Source organism: Numida meleagris, chromosome 19 (assembly GCF_002078875.1).
Source record: "Numida meleagris isolate 19003 breed g44 Domestic line chromosome 19, NumMel1.0, whole genome shotgun sequence".
Classification (NCBI taxonomy): Eukaryota; Metazoa; Chordata; class Aves; order Galliformes; family Numididae; genus Numida; species Numida meleagris.
The window spans coordinates 12,685,595-12,704,426 of NC_034427.1; the positions used below are offsets into that span (position 1 = coordinate 12,685,595).

The 18,832-nt window shown below is 45.0% G+C and overlaps 1 protein-coding gene across 1 annotated transcript in view; it reads right to left on the minus strand.

Moving 5' to 3' along the window:
• Nucleotides 1–18,832, minus strand: part of TSHZ2 (teashirt zinc finger homeobox 2) — a 210,948-nt gene that overhangs the window by 96,621 nt on the left and 95,495 nt on the right. The window lies entirely within an intron of this gene.

Genomic DNA, 18,832 nt, shown 5'->3' on the forward strand with positions numbered 1-18,832 from the left:
ACTGCAGAATCTAAACAACTAGACCCCAAACATACACTTTTCATTAATAACCCTCTATTACCAATTTCCGACAACTTTGAACCAAAAATAAATAAATAAAACAGCGAGATAAAGCGGAACGGCACCTCATTATTTAGCGCCGGTCTCCCTGGCTGTGTGCTGGGGGCAGGCAGAGGTGCTGAGCCAGGAGCTGAAGCTGGACGTGACCCGGGCTGGCAGTGGAGCAGGGAGCACGCGGAGCAGCCATCAGCTGCTCAGCCACAGCCCCCAGCCCGCGACACCAGGCCCAGCGTGGAAGCTCCGGTGCCACTTACACGTTTCATTTTTCGCTGTCTTCCTGTCCAAAAAGGGGATGAAATGAAAGAGGGAAAAAAAAAAAAAAAAGGGGGAGCGGTGGGGTAAAGAAAGAGGGAGAAGTGTTAATTTACAAAGCTGAAAACAGCAGCTGCTAATGGGCTTCTGCACTTCCTCAGTCACTGCAAGGTCATGATCAGAAGTAGCCCACGATTGATTCTACAGTGAAACCCAGCTCCTGGCGTCCGTAATGGACGTTAAACAATCTGAAAGGAGCTCAAAAGAGAAAACAAAAAAGTGACATATTTTATGGAGCCCTGAAGGCCCTCAGGTTCTCGGAGTGAACTCAGAGGGTGGAGTCATGCTCTGTTTTCTGCTGACCCTCATAACAATTATCGCATTACAAAGAACAATTAATTGCATCAGTTAGACTAGCTCCATCAATGTTATGGTTATTTTATTGCTATTTCTTACACCTCTGCTAAGAACAGCCCTCCTCTCCCATCCCTGTGTTTGAAGGGTTAAACGAGATGAGTGACAGCCTTTCTGCATGATTTACAACTTCGAGCCCTGTAGTGAAACCGGCGCTTGATGGATGATCCTGAAAGACGGAGACTAACCATAAATCATGTCTTTGAATCATTGACAAAGATAAAGGAGAGAAAGAAAAAGCACTGGCATTGACATTCATTCTCCCAATAATGTACATTGACTAGTTACAATACAGAACCTTAATTAAAAAAGCGAACTCGAAGTAGTCACCTCAGTGTACGAAATGCACCGGTCTGGAAGGCGCCTGGAAATTACAAATAAAAGTTCAAGCCACATCCATGATAGGTTACCTCTGTGAGAAAACACTTGGATGTGCCGTTGCCACAGCCCTGCGGTGGAAAAGCAAGCCCAACAAACACCGGTCCGCACTTTCTTGGCTTCTTCTTTGTGTTTTGCTTTGTTTTTTTTTTTCAGTGCCTGCTCTTAATTCTGTTTTATTGCGGTTAGAGCTGAAAGCTCAGGTGAAACGAGAGCCTCCTTATTTCAGGCACTGCCTGTATTATGCAGAGATCAAACAAAGAGCATCACCTGTGCCTTAAGAAGAACGGAGGACCTTAGGAATACGGGGGGCATTTGGAAAACCAGGCTTGATGAGTTTATAAAAAGGGAATGTGATTGTATGTTGTGATATACCTGTGACAGAAAGGTGCTGGGACTGATAGGGGATCTTCCTTCCAAAGCTTCTACATTTGTGGCAGAGATGAGAAGCAAACTCAAATCTTTGAGCCTCAGCCCAAGAAGAGGACATTGCTGCCTGATCTCACGCCTCTCCTGCACACTCCCATGAAGGCTGCTGGCCACAGACATGCAGGATCAGTATCTCCAAAAACAGCAAGATGTTCCCTTCTATTATTTGCTTCCCAAAAATACAGGTTTCACCTATACCTTTCAAAGCTGGTACAGAGTACTTCTGCGACACATTTAACATTGCACAAGAAATGGGAGGAAAAATAAAACATCAGCTTCCAAAAAAGCAAGCGAAAGACCATCAGGTCAATGGAGAAGTTGAGGGCAGGATAAAAGCTATTAGGGAGAACCAACGGCACCACCCACAGCAGCACTGAGAGTCCCACCTCTACGTCAGGAAGGCGTAAAGACAAAGAAATACTGACAAAGAAATACGTAGAAAGCAGTTGCAGAGATCACCCATTCTCCATCTGTAAATGAATACACTGATGGGAATTCCTGGTCAGTCTGCACTGAGGCACACAAGAACCTTAAAAACCTCTCTGAAAGTGTGCAGGTGAGCGTCGTGCAAAAACGCAAAGCAGCTCGAAATAGCAGTTAGGCTACTTAATAAATGCCTCAAAAATTGTAAATAAATACGTAAAATCCATTATAAACAGGTGAGGACAGAAAAGAGGGATAAAGGAAAAATGCATGAATAGAAGCAGAGAGAAGGTCTAGAATGTATGTTAATGCTTCCCCACTGTGCTTAATTCTTTTAAAAGAAAGCCACAGATTTGTCAAGTTCCTGTGTTCGTGTTAGCTGAAAGCGAGGTGAATGAACTCCCAACTTTCTCATGTTTTGTTCCTTTCCTGAAATCCTTCCAATTTGTTAAAATTCTTTGCGTCCCTCAAGCATTTAATCCTCCTGATTTAAAGAAAATACTGGGATTTCACACATGGAAAAACTCAATTATCAAAACAAAACAAAACAAAACGAGGACAAGCAGCACTAAGCAAGTTTTTGTAGGTAAGGGAAAGCACCTATCGAGAACAGAGAACAGCTCCATGAAGCAGCTGAGAAAACACAACTGGGAGTAGCTCTGGAGGCATGACTATAGTAATAGGCACACTTTATTTGCATATATTAATTCACATTCTTCCTTATGTTCTCTTTGCTGAGTCTTATGCATTTTCTCCACTCCTCCACTTTCTTCAGCTGATGACGTGTATGAGAAAATGTCATCTCATCTATGCAGAAGTCTAAAGACTTTACAAAGTACAAGCACTTTCCATGGGCAGCGATACCAAGCAAGCAAAAATGATCTGATGATTTCAGTTCCTGAACTGCAAATTAAAAATTTCCTTCAGTACCTTATTGATAACTCAAATTTTCTGCTAATGCTTCCTTATGCATCCCTTTGTCATGAGAATTTTGAGGTGGATTCACAGTTCTAGAAACCAGGTACCCAGAAGGTTCCCTGCCCCATGCATGAGAGTACACCTCAGGTCTAGATTTCTCATGTAAATGTGCTGCCACACTGGATTTGCAATTTGTTTTGCATGAGTATTTGCTGAAGTTTATTTTTCCAATAAACATTCCTAGTGTAAACTATGTCCTCAGATATTTAGCAGCAATTGGGGGGGGGGGGGGTGTGGAAACACAGTCACATATTTGAACTTGTAAAAACTGTAAAAATTCAAAGGAATATGCTCGGACCTCCCTGCTTTCCATGTCTGTCCACTCTTCCTTCTATTTTTGGTTTAAATTCTTCCTTTGTATTACAAAAAAAATTGCCAGCATAACTAGTGAGAAAGCTTTAATGGCAGAAAAAATTACTGAAGTGATTTAAATTGTCAAACTCATCCTTAGGAGAACTAGCCTTTCTTTTTTCTTTGAACAAGAGAAAAAGCAGGGAAGAGAAAGACCAAAATCTAAATTCTCGTGTGGAAGCTGCAGGATACCTGAAGAACAACTGATTCAGAAATGCAGGAAGAGCCCATAGGAGCAGAACTCAGCCATGCTCAGCCCCAGCCCCATCACTGCCCCAGTTCCATCACAGCCCTGGTCCCAGCACAGCCACCACAGCCCAGGTCCCTGCCTGCAGCCGCTGCAGCAGCACTGGGCATCACGGGGCAGCAGCACCAAAGCCATGGGTCAGCCACCAGACCAGAGCGAGTGGTTCACACCAAGGGGTAAACAGAGTGCTGATACCACTGGCTTAGAAATAATAGTAAAAAAAAAAAGGCAAATTTGGTCTACACGATTAAGACGGACTGCAGTTTGTATGCTGTTTGCTCCCTTCAGCTGAGCGAAAATGGCCTGATTTCCAGCAGCGGGCCGGGTTAAGGAGCACAGCGGTACTAATTATATCATTGCGCTAAATCTTGAGGTGATAAGGCAGACAGACATTCAGCTGTCACAGGAAATGACCCTGAAACTAAGTGAAATGTTCCACTAAGAAGCAAATACACCTTTGTTAAGAAGTGCTGTAAGTGCACGGCAGACAGCCTTCCCCACGGCCGTTACTGAGGAGGGGTGGATGCTGCACCCCTACAAACAGCAGCAACGAAGCACCTCAGAAATCGTTTTCAAGAGGATTTTGGATGCTAAAAGTCCACCCTAACTCACAAGGATGCAGCCCGATGAGCGAAGGTGGAATGAAAGAAAAAAGAATCCACTTGATACCAGGTTAAGGCTGAAATGCTGTTACAAATTAGCGAAGCTGCAGGGGAACTGCCTTGTGAGGACAACAGCTCTGTGCTGACTGAGAGCTCCCAGTGGGAGCCGAGGGTGAGGAGCAAAGGCTCCTCCAGGCCGGTCTGCAATCCCATCCCCATGGAGGTCTCCATTCCATCCCCAGTTCCCCCAGGCAGCAGGAGCTGCCCTGCTCCCCACTGCTGGCTTCGTCAGCTCCTCTCCTGGAGTAGAACGAGCGCTTTCCTGAACCAGCCTGGCCTTGGCACACAGGGAGCGGGGAGAGAGGGCCTGGGCTCTGGGAAGAGTGAGGTACATCTGGGAGGCAGCACAGGACGGCTGGGGTGAGGGAAGAGTTAATACAATAGGTTTTGGCATTTGACAAAGAATACTTCTGTTTAACCATTCATAACTAAATCACATCAATTTAAGTGGATTCCATGTATTTCTGACTTTCGCATTAATCTCTATGCAGAGAGAATGTCTAAATATTTGTCTCTTTCAGTTCCGATATTGTAATTCTCTACCAAAACTAAGGGGAATCCCTCCCTCTTTTTTTCCCCCTCTCTCTCCTCTCTCTTCTCCTACCTTCTTTTCTTTATTTTCTGGTAGAAGAAAATGGTGAAAAGCTTTGGATGATCATTTAAGGAAACAGGGATTTAATAAACCCAGTGTTTGGGTACATCGCAGCTTTTATGTTGGCGCTGAACTCCACATACATTAAATCCACATCATCTATCAATCTTACAGTTGCGTGTCACTTATGAAAATCTACTGAGTATTGTTTTCATCTCGCCTTACAACAAGCAGCAAAGCCTCATGAATACTGAAGAGCACTGTAAATACTGCACATCTTTTATTTTTAAAGGTCTAGACAGTTTGGAATGGTAAGGTTTCTTTGTTGAAAATTGCAGCTTAAAGCAATAATTCCCAGATTCCTCCTCCCCTGTTTTTTTTTCACTCGGTGTGCAAACAAGCAGAAGCGTTGCTGTGTGTCAATAGGAACACCTCCAGTTGTGCCCCTCTGCCGCAGCCCCACCATCCCGCGCTCTGCCTGTGCTGGCCATTAATCCAGCCCGACGGTGGTTCAAGTGTGATATTATTATTCAAATTCCATCCCACTAGGAAGCATCCAGCTCTGAGATGTATCTATTCATTTCCACTGCTTTATTGAAATCTGACAACCTGCTTTTTCTACATTTTTGAATACTACAACTTTATGACCACGCGCTGCCATCACCCTGCTCTTATTTGCCTCAATAGCCCTCAGTAGTGGATCTGCTATAGACCGAATTTAATAGAACACTATTTTACTGTTAGACAGCACCCTTCAATTTGAAGAAGAAAGCCTCACTGAAATTCAGTCACCTTTGGGGCCCATGGAGGCACAGCACGGGTGCACAGGGACACTTTGGCCAGGGATGCTGCCCAGCGTGCTCTTGTGAGGAGAGCAGAGTGACCCTTAGTGCACACAGGAGCTGTGCAGTGTCATCGGAGACACCACGGGATGACACTGCAGCGCCCTCTGTTATCTACTCCTCAGCCTGGGCTGGTGAATGGGAAGCCGGGTCTCCAGGCATCATGTTATCCTGATGGAGTATGAGCATAGGCTCTTCATGTTGGGCTATGTTCTGCAGTCAGAAGCATTCATCTTGCAATATTTTTACATTAACAGCTCCAGCCAAAGCCAAGAGCAGTGGGGAGGCATGATCCAAGAGTGCAGAGAGTTGGCTCAACCTTCTGAAGCAGCCACAGAACCCCAAACTTGGCTTCAGTCAGGGTGCATGTGAGAGAGAGATGGGGTTTGGTGCTACTCTTACCTTATACAGATCCAACATCTGAACTGGTTTCTTTTCTATTTGCTTACTCTCCCTGTTATCTTGCTAGCCCTACAAATCCATGTTCGCGTGCCACCAACTTTTCCTCCAGTATACATAACTTGTCATAAGCTAAGATCTAACAGGAATCTCACAAAAAATAAAAATAACCCCCCCCAAAACCAGAAAAACAAGGACTTGTTAACATTCAGTGTTACTTTATAGGACTAAGAATTGCAGAATTGACTTCTAGCCTTTCTGTCTGTTCCTATTTCCATGCAAGTGAAGGTAACTTCTTTCTCCTTCCAGACGTGGAGCAGAGCTCCCCCGCCATCATACGGTGAGCTGCACTGAGGTATAAGCTGTGTGGGCTGCTGAGCAGCCTTTTGTCATTTCTGTAAAAGAACTGGTGGGATCAGTCGGCTGCTACTTGTCCAGGCAATTCAGCTTCAATGATAGGATTAAGAGCTCCCATTTCAATCTACCAGAGGCAGGAACGGCAAGCAGTCTGAGCTCCCAGTCACAGATTATCAAATTAAGGGTAGATACCTGGAGGCTCCAGGCCCAACCTGTTAAGACACCTTGCTCCTGACTCAGAAGCAATTAAGCACAGCACTCCAAAGCCGCATTGAAGACTACTGCATGCAAGCTAGCTGTGAATGGCTATTGAGATATTTTAGCTGAGTTTACAAACCAGTGAGGTAGAATTTCCAGGTATTGCTGTTTCTACCTCATCTACCTCTGCTCAGACGCACTGGCTTGGGGCCGGGCCTTGGTTTGAGGCAGACATTGGTATTGCACCGACTTGGGCTAAACTCAAATTCTAAATGGAACCTGTCTAATATAAGGCTGTGAAACGTCCACGAGTGTCATATTTGTGAAATCAAAATTTGATAGAAGAGGTTCTGCAAAGCCAACACACACAAGTATTGCTGGGGAGGGGACCACTCCCCACTTCCAGACTTTGAGTGATTCAAACAAAGAGGAACAGAGGTACAAAGGAACCCCGCATTTTGAGTTTGACAAACAGATGTGATTTCATGAAAGCAATACCAAAGGCTTGAGAAATGCAAGTGATGCAGAGGGAAGGAATGCAAGGAGAGTGTGCTACCTCCCTCTGCAGACCCGTGCACAAACACTGGACCAGCCTGGTTATCAGGGCTGGGGTGGGGCTGCTCCCTGCATCTGAGAAACAGACCTTTTGTTTAGCTCTGCAAAAAATTTGCAAGTTTGTTAGTTCATCAAAGAAATCTAATCCAACTATTGTCTTCTGATCTTTCTCATAAGATCCCTCCATATGAATAGAATTGCTTTTAAAAGCATCATCCCTCCCCGCTCCAACCCCTCCAGCATTTCCAGCCCTCTCACCTTAAAAACAACTCTGAGAACTTTTTGACCAAGGCAGCCATGTGGAGCCAGAATTGTTTCAGTTTTATGCAGGGCCTTTGCTCACATCCTGTCGAGTGTTAAAAATCCCTCAGCTGCTTTGCTAGGACCACCCGGCTAGTTCTGAACCACATCTGACAAAATGATACTGTTCACTTCCAGAACCCATCACACAGTTATTCTTGGATAAAAGGTAAAGCAAATAGCAGCCAACTGCTCGCTGCTGCAGAAACAAAGACCATCTAGCCATTCATCAAAGCCTCAGACAACCAGCTTGCTTTAAGCTCAGCCACCTCTCCCATTACAGCTTTAAACGATAACATGCTATAATATCAGAAATGACAAATGGAACCGGGGGCCTAACCTATACACAATCAATACCTGCTCTGAAATAAGAACCATCTTTAAAGTATTGACAAAGGGAGCAGGAATACGTATAAAACTGCAATTTTTTCTTGAATTGTTTGGTATGGCCACTGTCAACATTCATTTGTCCATGACATCCTTTTTATTTTTTTCAAGAGAGCAGCTATACCCCAGGATGTGCAACTACTGTCAAGCCATTATAGTCTCCCTGAGTCTACTGTTTATTGGAGGGTAAGAGGAAAGGGCCAATTGCAAGTGACTTCAGCAGAGCCTTCCACCGCAGATTAGAAAGCGTTATGCCATGCACAAAGCAATCCTGCTTTCTGTTTCACACTGAGATGCATAAGAAAAATTTTAGAAATCATCAGCTTCATTCATTTTGATGGTGCTCCTCCAGCTTTGGTCAGAAGAGCTTTATTTAAAATATATCCATTAACCCTCTTCAAGAGCAGAATAAAAATTCCATGTTTAGGTCATAAAGATAAGGACTTTCCTCTGCAGGACTGATGAAAGAAGCACCTTATGGGCCAGCTACTTCCTCTGCCTGAGTTTAGTAATAATACTTTGTACTTTTATAGCATCTTTAAGTGTTCACCACATTTCTAATACTCTATGAAGAATTAATAACAACCCAAAGTGCTCTGCAAATGTTCATATCCCCTTACAGATGGGGAAACCGAGACAGCCAAGCTGAATGGTTTGCGGAAGGTTGCGCAGGGCGCTGAACACCTGGCCACAAAAACGTGACCTCCCGAGCTATTACCTGAAGCACTGATTGCTCTTTCTCTGCCACGCCATTTGGCCAGAAGAAAGCAAGGAGTGATGAGGTGAAGGGACTTGTGAAAGAAGTTAGTCACACAGTAAAGTTGTCTCCAGACTAAGTGTACAACCAAGAAGGTATATACAACGTCTATATACCAAGACTACGGTCTTGCCATCAAGGAAACATAGAAGAACGGATCACCAACTGATCAGAGTCCTTCACAGCACCATCAAGAAGATAATGACTTAGCAGCTTTTTCTAGACATATGAATAGCCATCCCTCTGCTTTCCTTATAGCCTTAGTGAAAGGAAAGCATGAAGGAAATAGACGGTTGAGAGAGAGGTTTTACAGCCATTCATTGGCCTGAGACCAACAGAGTAATATAAAAGGTCACGGCTGGAGGATGGGACAGAGGGTCTGTGGTGCATGGTGTCACCTTAAATTGGAGGAGAGACCCTGATACGCAGCACTGGGGGACCAACGGTGGCCATAAGGAGACTGGTTCACTGCTGCTCTTGTCTCACCAGCCAACCTGCTACACCTCACAACGCGAAATACTGGGAAAGGCTTTTGCTCCTCAGCACTTTAGAAACTTCAAAGAAAAATATGACTCAGAGAGTGCAAATAAAGAAAAAGGCAACTGAGCAGCTGGAGATCAGCCAAATGTTCTTGAACCATACCCTAAAATGAGCCACGCAGTGCTGAGTTGGCGGGACACAACTTGGGGAAAACACTTTTTAGAGTAAGACATTAAAAAGAGTGAAAAAGGAAGGGAGTGGGCAGAGGGGCAGCGGCAGAGGGCTGAGGGCGCAGGAGCAGAGCTGCAGGTCTGCTTCGGGGCTTTCACATCACCTCTGCAATCATCAAAAGTGGGAGTAAGCTTCAAATAGTTGCGTGCCTAGGTTAGGCCTTTCAAGTTCTTGGGTGGGAAACGGTATTTATTATTGGTTGTCATTAGTGTGTAAATAAGTAAATACACCCACTCCTGTTTTAGAGGCAGCACAAACCAGGACAGAACCTGCTACACGATTTCAGGAAAAAACAAATGCTGCTGTCTCCAGCATTCGACTCTTCCACGCAGGCTGGTGACTGCTTTATTTGGCAGGGATCATTTCAGAAAGATTTCAGCCTGCGCTGGGATAGGGCTGCTCGCTGCTCCAATGAACGAGCTGCCTCGGATGAGGAACATGACAAGGAGGGGCAGGAGGCACGGGATGGTCTGCACATGTCCCCCAGCACTGGTTGTCTCCCCATGGAAAGACACCAGATGCCACTGCCAGATGCACGGCGAGAGCTGCACTACCGAATCTGCTCTGCTGAGCAAAACCACAGCCTCCACTTTCCAGGCACTGCTGTGGTCTGGATAATGTGTTCACAACAGGAGGGAGGTGCAGTGACAGGCCAACCTTAATATTGATTTTAGCACTGCTGGACAGATTAGGCCAAAACAGAATAATCTGTTAACCCCCAAAAGTGAGGGAGTCAGCAAATTTGCAGGATCCTCAGCTCCTCGGCTTTCTGATCAGCCTGTATCTGCGAAGGGGACGCTGTGTGCCAGCCTGGCAGCGGCGCTGGGTGAGGCTCCCTCCTGGCCCACAGCTCTACCAGCAGCAACGGGAACGGATGGGGTGGCTGAGCTGGAGGACACGGTGCTGGTGGCGGTGCCAGGCTGGGAGGACACCCCAGCTGCAAGGGATACCCATGGCTCTGCAGAATCTTTTGCCATAGAAGTCAGGCCATGAGGCTGCTGGACACTGGAGCATCGAGGATTCAAGGGAGGAAAATATCTCTGTGCTAAAAGCTGAATGAAGCTATTACTTTTATTAACCACAGTTATTGCAGTATTGCAATATGCAGACCTGTCTTCTGGTAACCGGGCCTATAACACTGTCGGGTTTGTGCTGCAAAGAAAGTGCGAGCTAAATTAGGTTAGTATAGAGCAGTAATATAATGAATAGAAGGTTAAAATAAACCAAAATGATGTAAGTCACATTATTAATAAAAATCCAAGGAGCAGACAAAGAGCAGAGACAAATATGTCAGAACTGTGGAAAAAGGGGTGGAAATGGAATTGAGAAATGAAAGACAAAGGCAACTGGGGAATTGTAAATACAAAAAAAGTTCTAATTATTCAAAGGCATCCAGAAGGGATGCGGTGTAGGTAGGTATGGAGTTTTTACAGGTGTTTAAGCAGGTTAGAAAGGAGTCAAAATTTTAATCTGATGGGTTCTTTTGAGAAGCCTGCTAGGATTTCATCTCAAGATGTGTAAATACACTAAAAATCTGGCCCTGATCACTCAGGGAAATTGAATTATTTTCTAGAATAAGAGCTACGTTGTAGTCGGTCTGAATTCCCTATGCAGTTATCAAATTAAAACAAAATGAGCAAGGAAAGCAAACAAAACGAGGGCATTTGATGAAGGCAGCTCTCTCATAAACACTGTTACAACAAAGACACAAACAGGGCCTCGGCTGGTGACTTAGTTTGCTGAACTTTTGGGAGTTCGCCCAGACAGCCAATGCTTACTCAGAGTTCAGGTCGAAATTTTCTGCGGATAGAAAGGAAAAAGGGAAGGACAGAGAAAGTACAAGCAGCATCTCATTTACCCCTGCTTTCCTGCAGAGCAGGAGCTGATGAAAAACTGAACTCCAAATCCAGACGAGGGGACACAAGCAGCAGCCCCTTCCACTCACCATTTACATGCAGAGCCTAATGAGTCCTCACCCCTGGGTGTGCCTGCACTCCACCGTGCTGGAATTCATAACTTTTGTTGAATAAAATTCTGCGAAGGAAGGCAGGCTCTCGAGGGAGATGTGGGTTGAGTGTTGAAGCAATGATTGTTGATGGCACTACCCAGTAAATAAAGTGGGCCAACACCAGCTCTGTGGCACAGCAGTGCTAACAGCACGGCCACGTCCATATCCCGTGGGGGAACCCCTCCTGGCTCGTCCTGCTCCCACGTCTCTGCCTCAGCGTTGCCCTCGCACAGCTCCCCGCAACCTCAAAGGCATGGGTGCATCTCTGAGCCCTTCTGGGCTGCACAGCCAAACCCTCTCCCTGCTGGACAAACACGCTGCAGACAGACAGGCAGCCTGTCCCGGAGAGCACTGGGTAAAGGCAGATGTGCTGACGAAATGCTCTGAGAGCTCTTGCAGAAGACACTCGACGGGAAAGGAAGCTCGATGCTATGGGATGAGGCAGTTGCTAAGGTAACTACTTTTTTCCTCGTAGAGAAAAGCCGAGTAAACAAGCATGTAAATAGACTTAAGAGCCACGTAAATTGTTGGTGAACCTACTCTGGTTACCTTGACGATAAAGTATCACTCTTCCAGGATTTAAACTTTCTTTGGCGTGTAAAGAATATAATGTGCTGTGATCTCAGGCAGCTACAATTGGATCATCTAAGTTTTAGGTCTATCTTCTCTCTTTTCGCATTACTCTTCCTTGCAGGGTGTGGAGGCATCCCTTGTAGCTGGGGCTGTGCTGTGCCGAGTTCAGCATCACTCTTACCAGGCAGGCTGCTCAGAGGGGCAGCGACTTGTGTGCATTAAAAACAGAGAGGATGCACTGCACTCGGAGGACACCTTAAATAATTAGAATAACAGTAGTTAAGTTGCAATCAATAATGCAAATGAAATTTTGAAAGCGTTGCTTTCATGTCAGATAAAGAGAATTGCATGGGTAGAATTTGGTGCTTAAAAGGACAGTGTGCTCTCCTGGTCCCTTAACCTCGGCTTTGATCACAGACTTACGGAAATTAGATCTGCACAGGATTAACTATACCTAAAGCACTCCTGCTGCTGTAAGAACGGGGTGCCAAGCCAGCATCACCTGGGTCGCCTGCACCTGGGGCTGGGGCTGCGGGGGCGGCTGCCGCGGGGCTGGAGCTCCTCGTGCTGCGCAGCAGTGGGCTCCGGAGCTGCCACAAATGACATCAGGCAGCACAACTATTTCAGCCCTGCCAGTCCTCCGCAGGGGTCACAGCTGACAGCAGACTTAATAAAATTGGCTGGGGTTGGGCGGCTAAAATGAAACATCTCAGCTGAAAAAAAGAAGGCAAGATTGAGGCTCATTCAACAGCTTTCTCCTCACATAGTTAAGGGAGAGCTTCACTACAATTGACAGCTAATTCAGTATACATCTCATAATATATTATCTCCCCGGCTCTATGACAAGTCTGGTGAGCAAGATGCAAATGAACGCTTAGGCAGGTAAGTTCTTAATGTCACTTTAAGACTCAGTGCAGCATCACTGTCTTCTCCATCCACCGGATGAGTTATGTAGTGATGGAGCAGTGGTGGGAAGGTAGCAGCAGGATGGCAGAGGAAATGGAAGGTAAGAGAGGTTAATTTATGGAAATTATCCAGGTCATCCAGTAAGTAGGACGTGTCACGCACGGCTTTAAAAAGTACAATAGTAATTTATTTAGAATCTGATTTTTTCAATAGATAGTCAATGAGGGTTATCAGGAGCCATGTAATCGTTTTGATCCCCCGTCACAAAATGAACTGCGGCATCCAGAGCTGAGGGAATGGCTTCCAGAGGCACCCGTTCCTCCTGGGGTGGGCGGCCCAGCGATGTGCCCATGGGCGCCGGGGGGAGCCCGGGATCACCACGCAGACAAACAGAGAGCGTTTCACTTCAGAACCACATGTGATGGGGGGGAGGGGAGGAAAGAAAGAAATTCTACGTGGAGATGCTAATTCACCCCAAACCGATTTAGACTTTCCTTAGTAGTTAAGAACGAATTAATCTTCTCTTTCTCATTAATGGTACATGTAAAGAAGCAGTCCGTTATTTTTTTAGCTACAGACAGCAGCTGACACGTGACTAAGGACTGTCTGAAGCTCAGCCCTTGCTCTTTTCTCCCTTTTGCTCTTTTGTTTCTCTGTTTTTAATGCTACAACTGAGACCACAGAGCTACCTCCACTCACTTCCACAACCTGTTTCACTGTGAGGAGCAGTCAAAGCAAGGGCAATCTATGGGACACACACAGCACAGAGAGGGAAATGTGGACAGAAGCACCGAGGGGATGCACTGAGCGCTGCAGGAGCAGGAGTGGAACTGGGTCGGGGCGAAGCTCCTGTGAGCTGGTGTCTGGGAGCTGCTCGGTTGTGCCTGCTGTCACAGCATCCTACCTGCTCACCTGCTTTCCATCCATTATTCCATAACAAAGCCATGCAGCCTTCTGCACTGGTTCAGCCTAAACTAGTTTTCTTTTTTTTTTTTTTTTAATATTAAAGTAATTAGTTAAATCAATCAAAAAGGGTGTGCAGACAGACAATTAAAAACATGCATTTTTCAGCTCAGATTAACATGACTTTTTTAACGTTCAAACCCTTCCAAAAGAGCACCCGTACAGCCCCAGCCTGCAGCGGCGGTTTCAAACAAAAACCTTCCAGCTGTGTCACCCAGCATCGGCTCGCTCTTCAGAGGAGCAGCAGCCTGCTCGAGCACCAGAACTCTGAATTTTCCTTGCTTAATTGGTTTATTTTCTGACGGTCTCTGTGAAAATGAATTACAGTGTTTGGGTCTTGTTTTTTTTTTTTTTTTTTTTTAATTGAAGTGACCACAAATTTGCAAGAAGAATATGTTTTGCAAAGATAATAGGACGGATCTGGCTATCTTTAAGCAGTTTTAATTCCAGATCCCAGTGAGTCCAGGCCGTCGGCCCCTCCGTGTGCTCCTGCCCCACTCACAGCTCCCTCACACGGCGCTGCCCTGAGCAGGGCTCTGTTCTGGGCACTGGGCTCAGGCTCCTGCTCACAGACCAGCAGGACTCAGCCCGTGCTATGAGGACATGGCTCTGCATGCCTGTTAGCACAGCACTGTGAGCTGCTCATGGTTTGGGAGACGTGTGACATTTCTCACCAACCCTCGGCTCATGGAGTCCCAGGATCCTGTACAAATCTCAGTTTTCATGCCCTACAGATAATGTTCCTAGCCACCAGAATTGCAGGTTTATATTTAAAAAATGGAAGGCAATAGAAATAACTTTTTTTTTTTTTTTAATGGCATGATTTCAATTTTCTCGTTTCTGAGAAGCCAGACCCATGGCTCCGTGCCTTCCATTTCCAGCAAGCACTCCCCCTGCCCGCTGCACTTGTTGCAGAGCCTGCTCAGGGCAAGGACTCCCTCCCACCTCCTGAAACCAGTGGCAAGAGCAGCCAGCCGGCCACTGGGAGCCAGCCCTGACTGCCCATCTTCTGCCCAGCAAAAAGGATCTACCTGCAGTAAAACTTGTATTTCTGATCCATTTTTTTGGTTCACGGGTTAATGTGATTTCAGCAGAATATCAAAAACAACTCTGTTCGGGTTTGTATGACACATATAAATCGTGCATAGAGCTTGGAATCAATTAATTTAAAGTAATAATTTGTATAAACATCCTAACAAAATTGTAAAGGGTATTAAACACCCTGTTTTATAAACATAACACTTAATTTGAAAAAAAAACATTTAGAAGGTAATGCATTTAGGATAAGTGCACAACACATGAAAATAATAAATGAAATTTTCCCAGTTTAGAAAATGAATGTAATTAATTAACATTTAAATTACATTTTTAATTGCAATCATGCCCTCCCAGGGGACTCATAAGGGACCATAATTGCAATTAAAAGCATGTGGATTAGATAATAAAACAATGCACACTGTCTGAAATGTGCGATTTAAAATGGAAAGCAGACATTGTTATCGGCACATCTAACTTAATTGTAGCCATAAAGCAAATGTGCTGTACAAAATAAAATTCACATACGGGAACATTTAATTCTTGAATCTCTTAAAGGGGACACGCTTGAGAGCACATTTTATGACAGGTTCTGTTTGAAATGGCCCTTTAAGGCTTTAGTATTCGGGGATAGTGCTTTAATGTTTTTGCATTAATAAAAGCATAGCTGAATGTTCCTATTAAAATACACAGATACATTTAAGTAAGAGATGAAACTGAGTGTCTAAGATTTAAGTTGCAGAAGGCATAATTATATTAGGAACACATTTTTCTTTGTTCTGCATTGTTTTAAAATTGCATTTGCCGGGGGAGAGTTGGAGAGGCACTGCATCTCCGGTGCACGCAGCGAGCAGAGCAAGGCTCCTGGTAAGCAGGTATTTCCTGGATGGATGCGGAGCTGCTCTGCCCCACGTGCAGCCAGCCCTCAGCCAGCAGCCCCTCCTCAGAACATCGCCATGCCGGCGTTCCTTGGTGCTGCACTACTGCTCTTTGATAAATACAGAAGGTGTTGGCCTTTAGCGCCACTAATTCTTCGTGTTTCAAACTTCCACTTTATCTCGACACAATGAGAAGAAAGAAGAGGCTCCCAGCGAGAAGGAAGACCTCGGAGAGGAGGCAGAGCTGCACGTTAGGGATGCCATCAGGTGGATGAGGACATGGAGGCTCTGCAGTGCTCTGCTCACCCCCAGCCACTGCTCTGCAGGAGCACTGAGTCCTGCTACACAGCGCGCCCAGCTTTTGCTTCAGGAGCTTGACCCAAGCATGAAAGGCTTTCTGAAATTCCTGCTGATCAGCCTCACTGCCCCATGAAGGACCAGTGGGTGCCCAGGTACTAACTGTGACAAGTGATAGAAAGTGGGGGCAGCAGAGACTGAAAACTGAGAGGTTTGGAAGCTGATGGAGAAAAGGCTCCAGAATGTGACCGAAATTTTCTGCATGGATGCTTCTTTTGGCCACTTACTTTCAATCTCTTTTTTCACCTCACGCAGATACAAATTAGGGTTCCACCTGTAAACTCGTGGGGCAAATTTTCATAAATCCAGTGCTTTAGTAGACAAGCCTTGGACTTTGATGTGAAAGAACAAATCATTAATAGGACCAGATTTAAAAACTAACGACAAATAACAACTAGAACAGAACAAAAACCGTAAGTGAAAGAAGAACCAAATCTTTGAATCTTTCAGTTCAGTAACTGATGCTGCTCTAATTCCTGTTAGACAAAAAGTGTGCTGGGAAAATTCTGATGTAACTGTTAATAATGTTCACTGCGACACACACAGAGTTATCTGCTCTACTTTCACTGTGCTTAAGACTTTGGCCCAAGGAGGAATGGAGAGTTTAAGTGGTAGCACAGGAAATGTGAGCCCTGCTGCCCTGTGGCAAAATTCACCCAGGAGGGAAGTTATTTGGAACAGGAATATATCTGTAGTGTGTATCCTGCCTAAAGAAATGCAGTGAGAATTGGAAGGACACGCATGTGTGAGTCCCAACTTATCCAAGTATCTTCCTCTTAAAAATGTTTGGGAAAGCCTGGAGTTCTTTCTTAGACTCCTTCTCCCTAGGTCTGCTGCAGTGCTTGGACAGCACCATCTGAACACTACAAGAGGTGGTGACTGGTTTCGAGGGAATAGAGGTACAATAGAGGTACAATAGAGGTACAATAGAGGTACAATGCTTCTTAAGGGTTAGAAGAATTGCCCTGAGTGTGAAGTAATGCTGAAAGCTGAGTATCACAACTTGAGGGGACTTCTGAACTTGAAGGTAATATTTTACTCTGCAGTTGTTCAATGAAACAAACATCATTTCTTTGTAATACTTATAAAGAAACCCACTAGCAGAATTGCTAATGTTCTATGGAGAGCTTCCTGAACTGGGATGCATATGGTGCATTTGTAAATTGGTATTCTGTGCAACAAAGAATTCATGCTCAAGATTTTCTCTATTGTTTAAGGCATCAGATAATAAAGGGGAACAGTGAGTTGTCACAAGACAACCTTTCAGAATAGCATGAAATATAGAAAGTAAATACAATACACGTTTTTTTAATCCTCACAGCATTCACCCCACATTTGTCACCCACAAAGATGTAGCATTCAGCACCCAATTAGTGGTTTCTGCCCGGTGAAGCTCACCTGTACGCAATGCAGGTAATGATGTGCTCCCGCATTTGTGCTAAGACAACGTGTACGCACATCTCCTCGGCTTAATGGCGACATAACCAAGCTTTATGCTCACCACCTCTCCCAAGCCCAAGTGTAGGTCTCAGGCGCTGATCCCTTCTTAGGCAGGGAGCTTAGACACTGCTGAGCTCCTCTGTTGTCCGGTTTTATCTGCCTCAGGCAAACAGCTAATCACGTTAGCAGACCACTGACGTTAAAACTGGGAAGTGACTAAAAGTAAAGCAACACTTGGATTTGCTGTGTGGAAACACATTCAGATTGAATTTAATTTGGATAGTCAGAAAATAGGGGCACCTGTCAGTTTCTAGGTAACACGGGGATTTTTTTCTAGCATCACTTACTCCCTTTGGGAGAAAAGCTCCCTTCTGAAGCCAAAAAACCTGACAAGGTGTAACTCATACAATGCATTGTGCTGCATTACGATGGCTTACATTGGTTCATGTCTTGTCATATGACAATATAACATGACACAAAACTGCATGTACATTGCATTGGAGATTTATAAAACAAAGCTTCCTTTGCTCAGAACGAGAAGGGCTGCACTCGAGCCGCCTGCCTAGGAGGAGCAGGCGTTCCCGAGCTGTGCACACGGTCTATAAAATATGCACATCCAGCCCTCGACACGAGCACAAACTAATAGGATCGGAGAAGCAGAACTTCTCATTCCAGCAGGATTTCACTACTGGAACTTTGTAACCCTGCGCTTTGATTTTGTTTTTTAATTAATTGCAGGAACATAGAAAATGCAAAACAGAAACACAGGGTAGAAAAGTAGAGGGAAAAAAAAAGCGGTAAAGATAAAAGACATGAGAAAATTAATTGTTAATTATTTATTAGACGGTTCATTTGCTCACACCTACATTACTGTGCTGATGTTTTAACCCACTGTGCTCGTTCCTCAAGTTTGACCTCAGCCACATCGTTAGCTGATTTCCTTTTCTATTGTCACTTCTCATTAATTTCACCGGCATTTTTTTTACTTTATAAAATGGGACCTACGTGTAACACTGTGAGTGATTCCTATGGGACAATCCCCTCCTTAGCCTAAGTAAATGGGAAATAAATCCACAAACACAGCAACTGCTGTCAGTGCTCCAAAAAGTGGAGGAGTTCCACTGCTTGAGGCCCCGTTCTCTGAGGGACACAAGGTTGTCTTTCCAAACGGTTTGCGGGGTACGGAGGAACTGTGCAGACTCTACGAAATACACTTGCTCCTTTAATTACAGCCCTTCCAAAGAAATTGATCTGTTCATCTCGGGCTGGTGGTGAGAGCAGACCCTCAGCCCTTCTGGGAGAAGCGCTCTGTATCACATGCACAGACCGAGGAGGAAGACACTGGCATGCCTGGAATGTTTGGTAATGGTAGCATTAAAG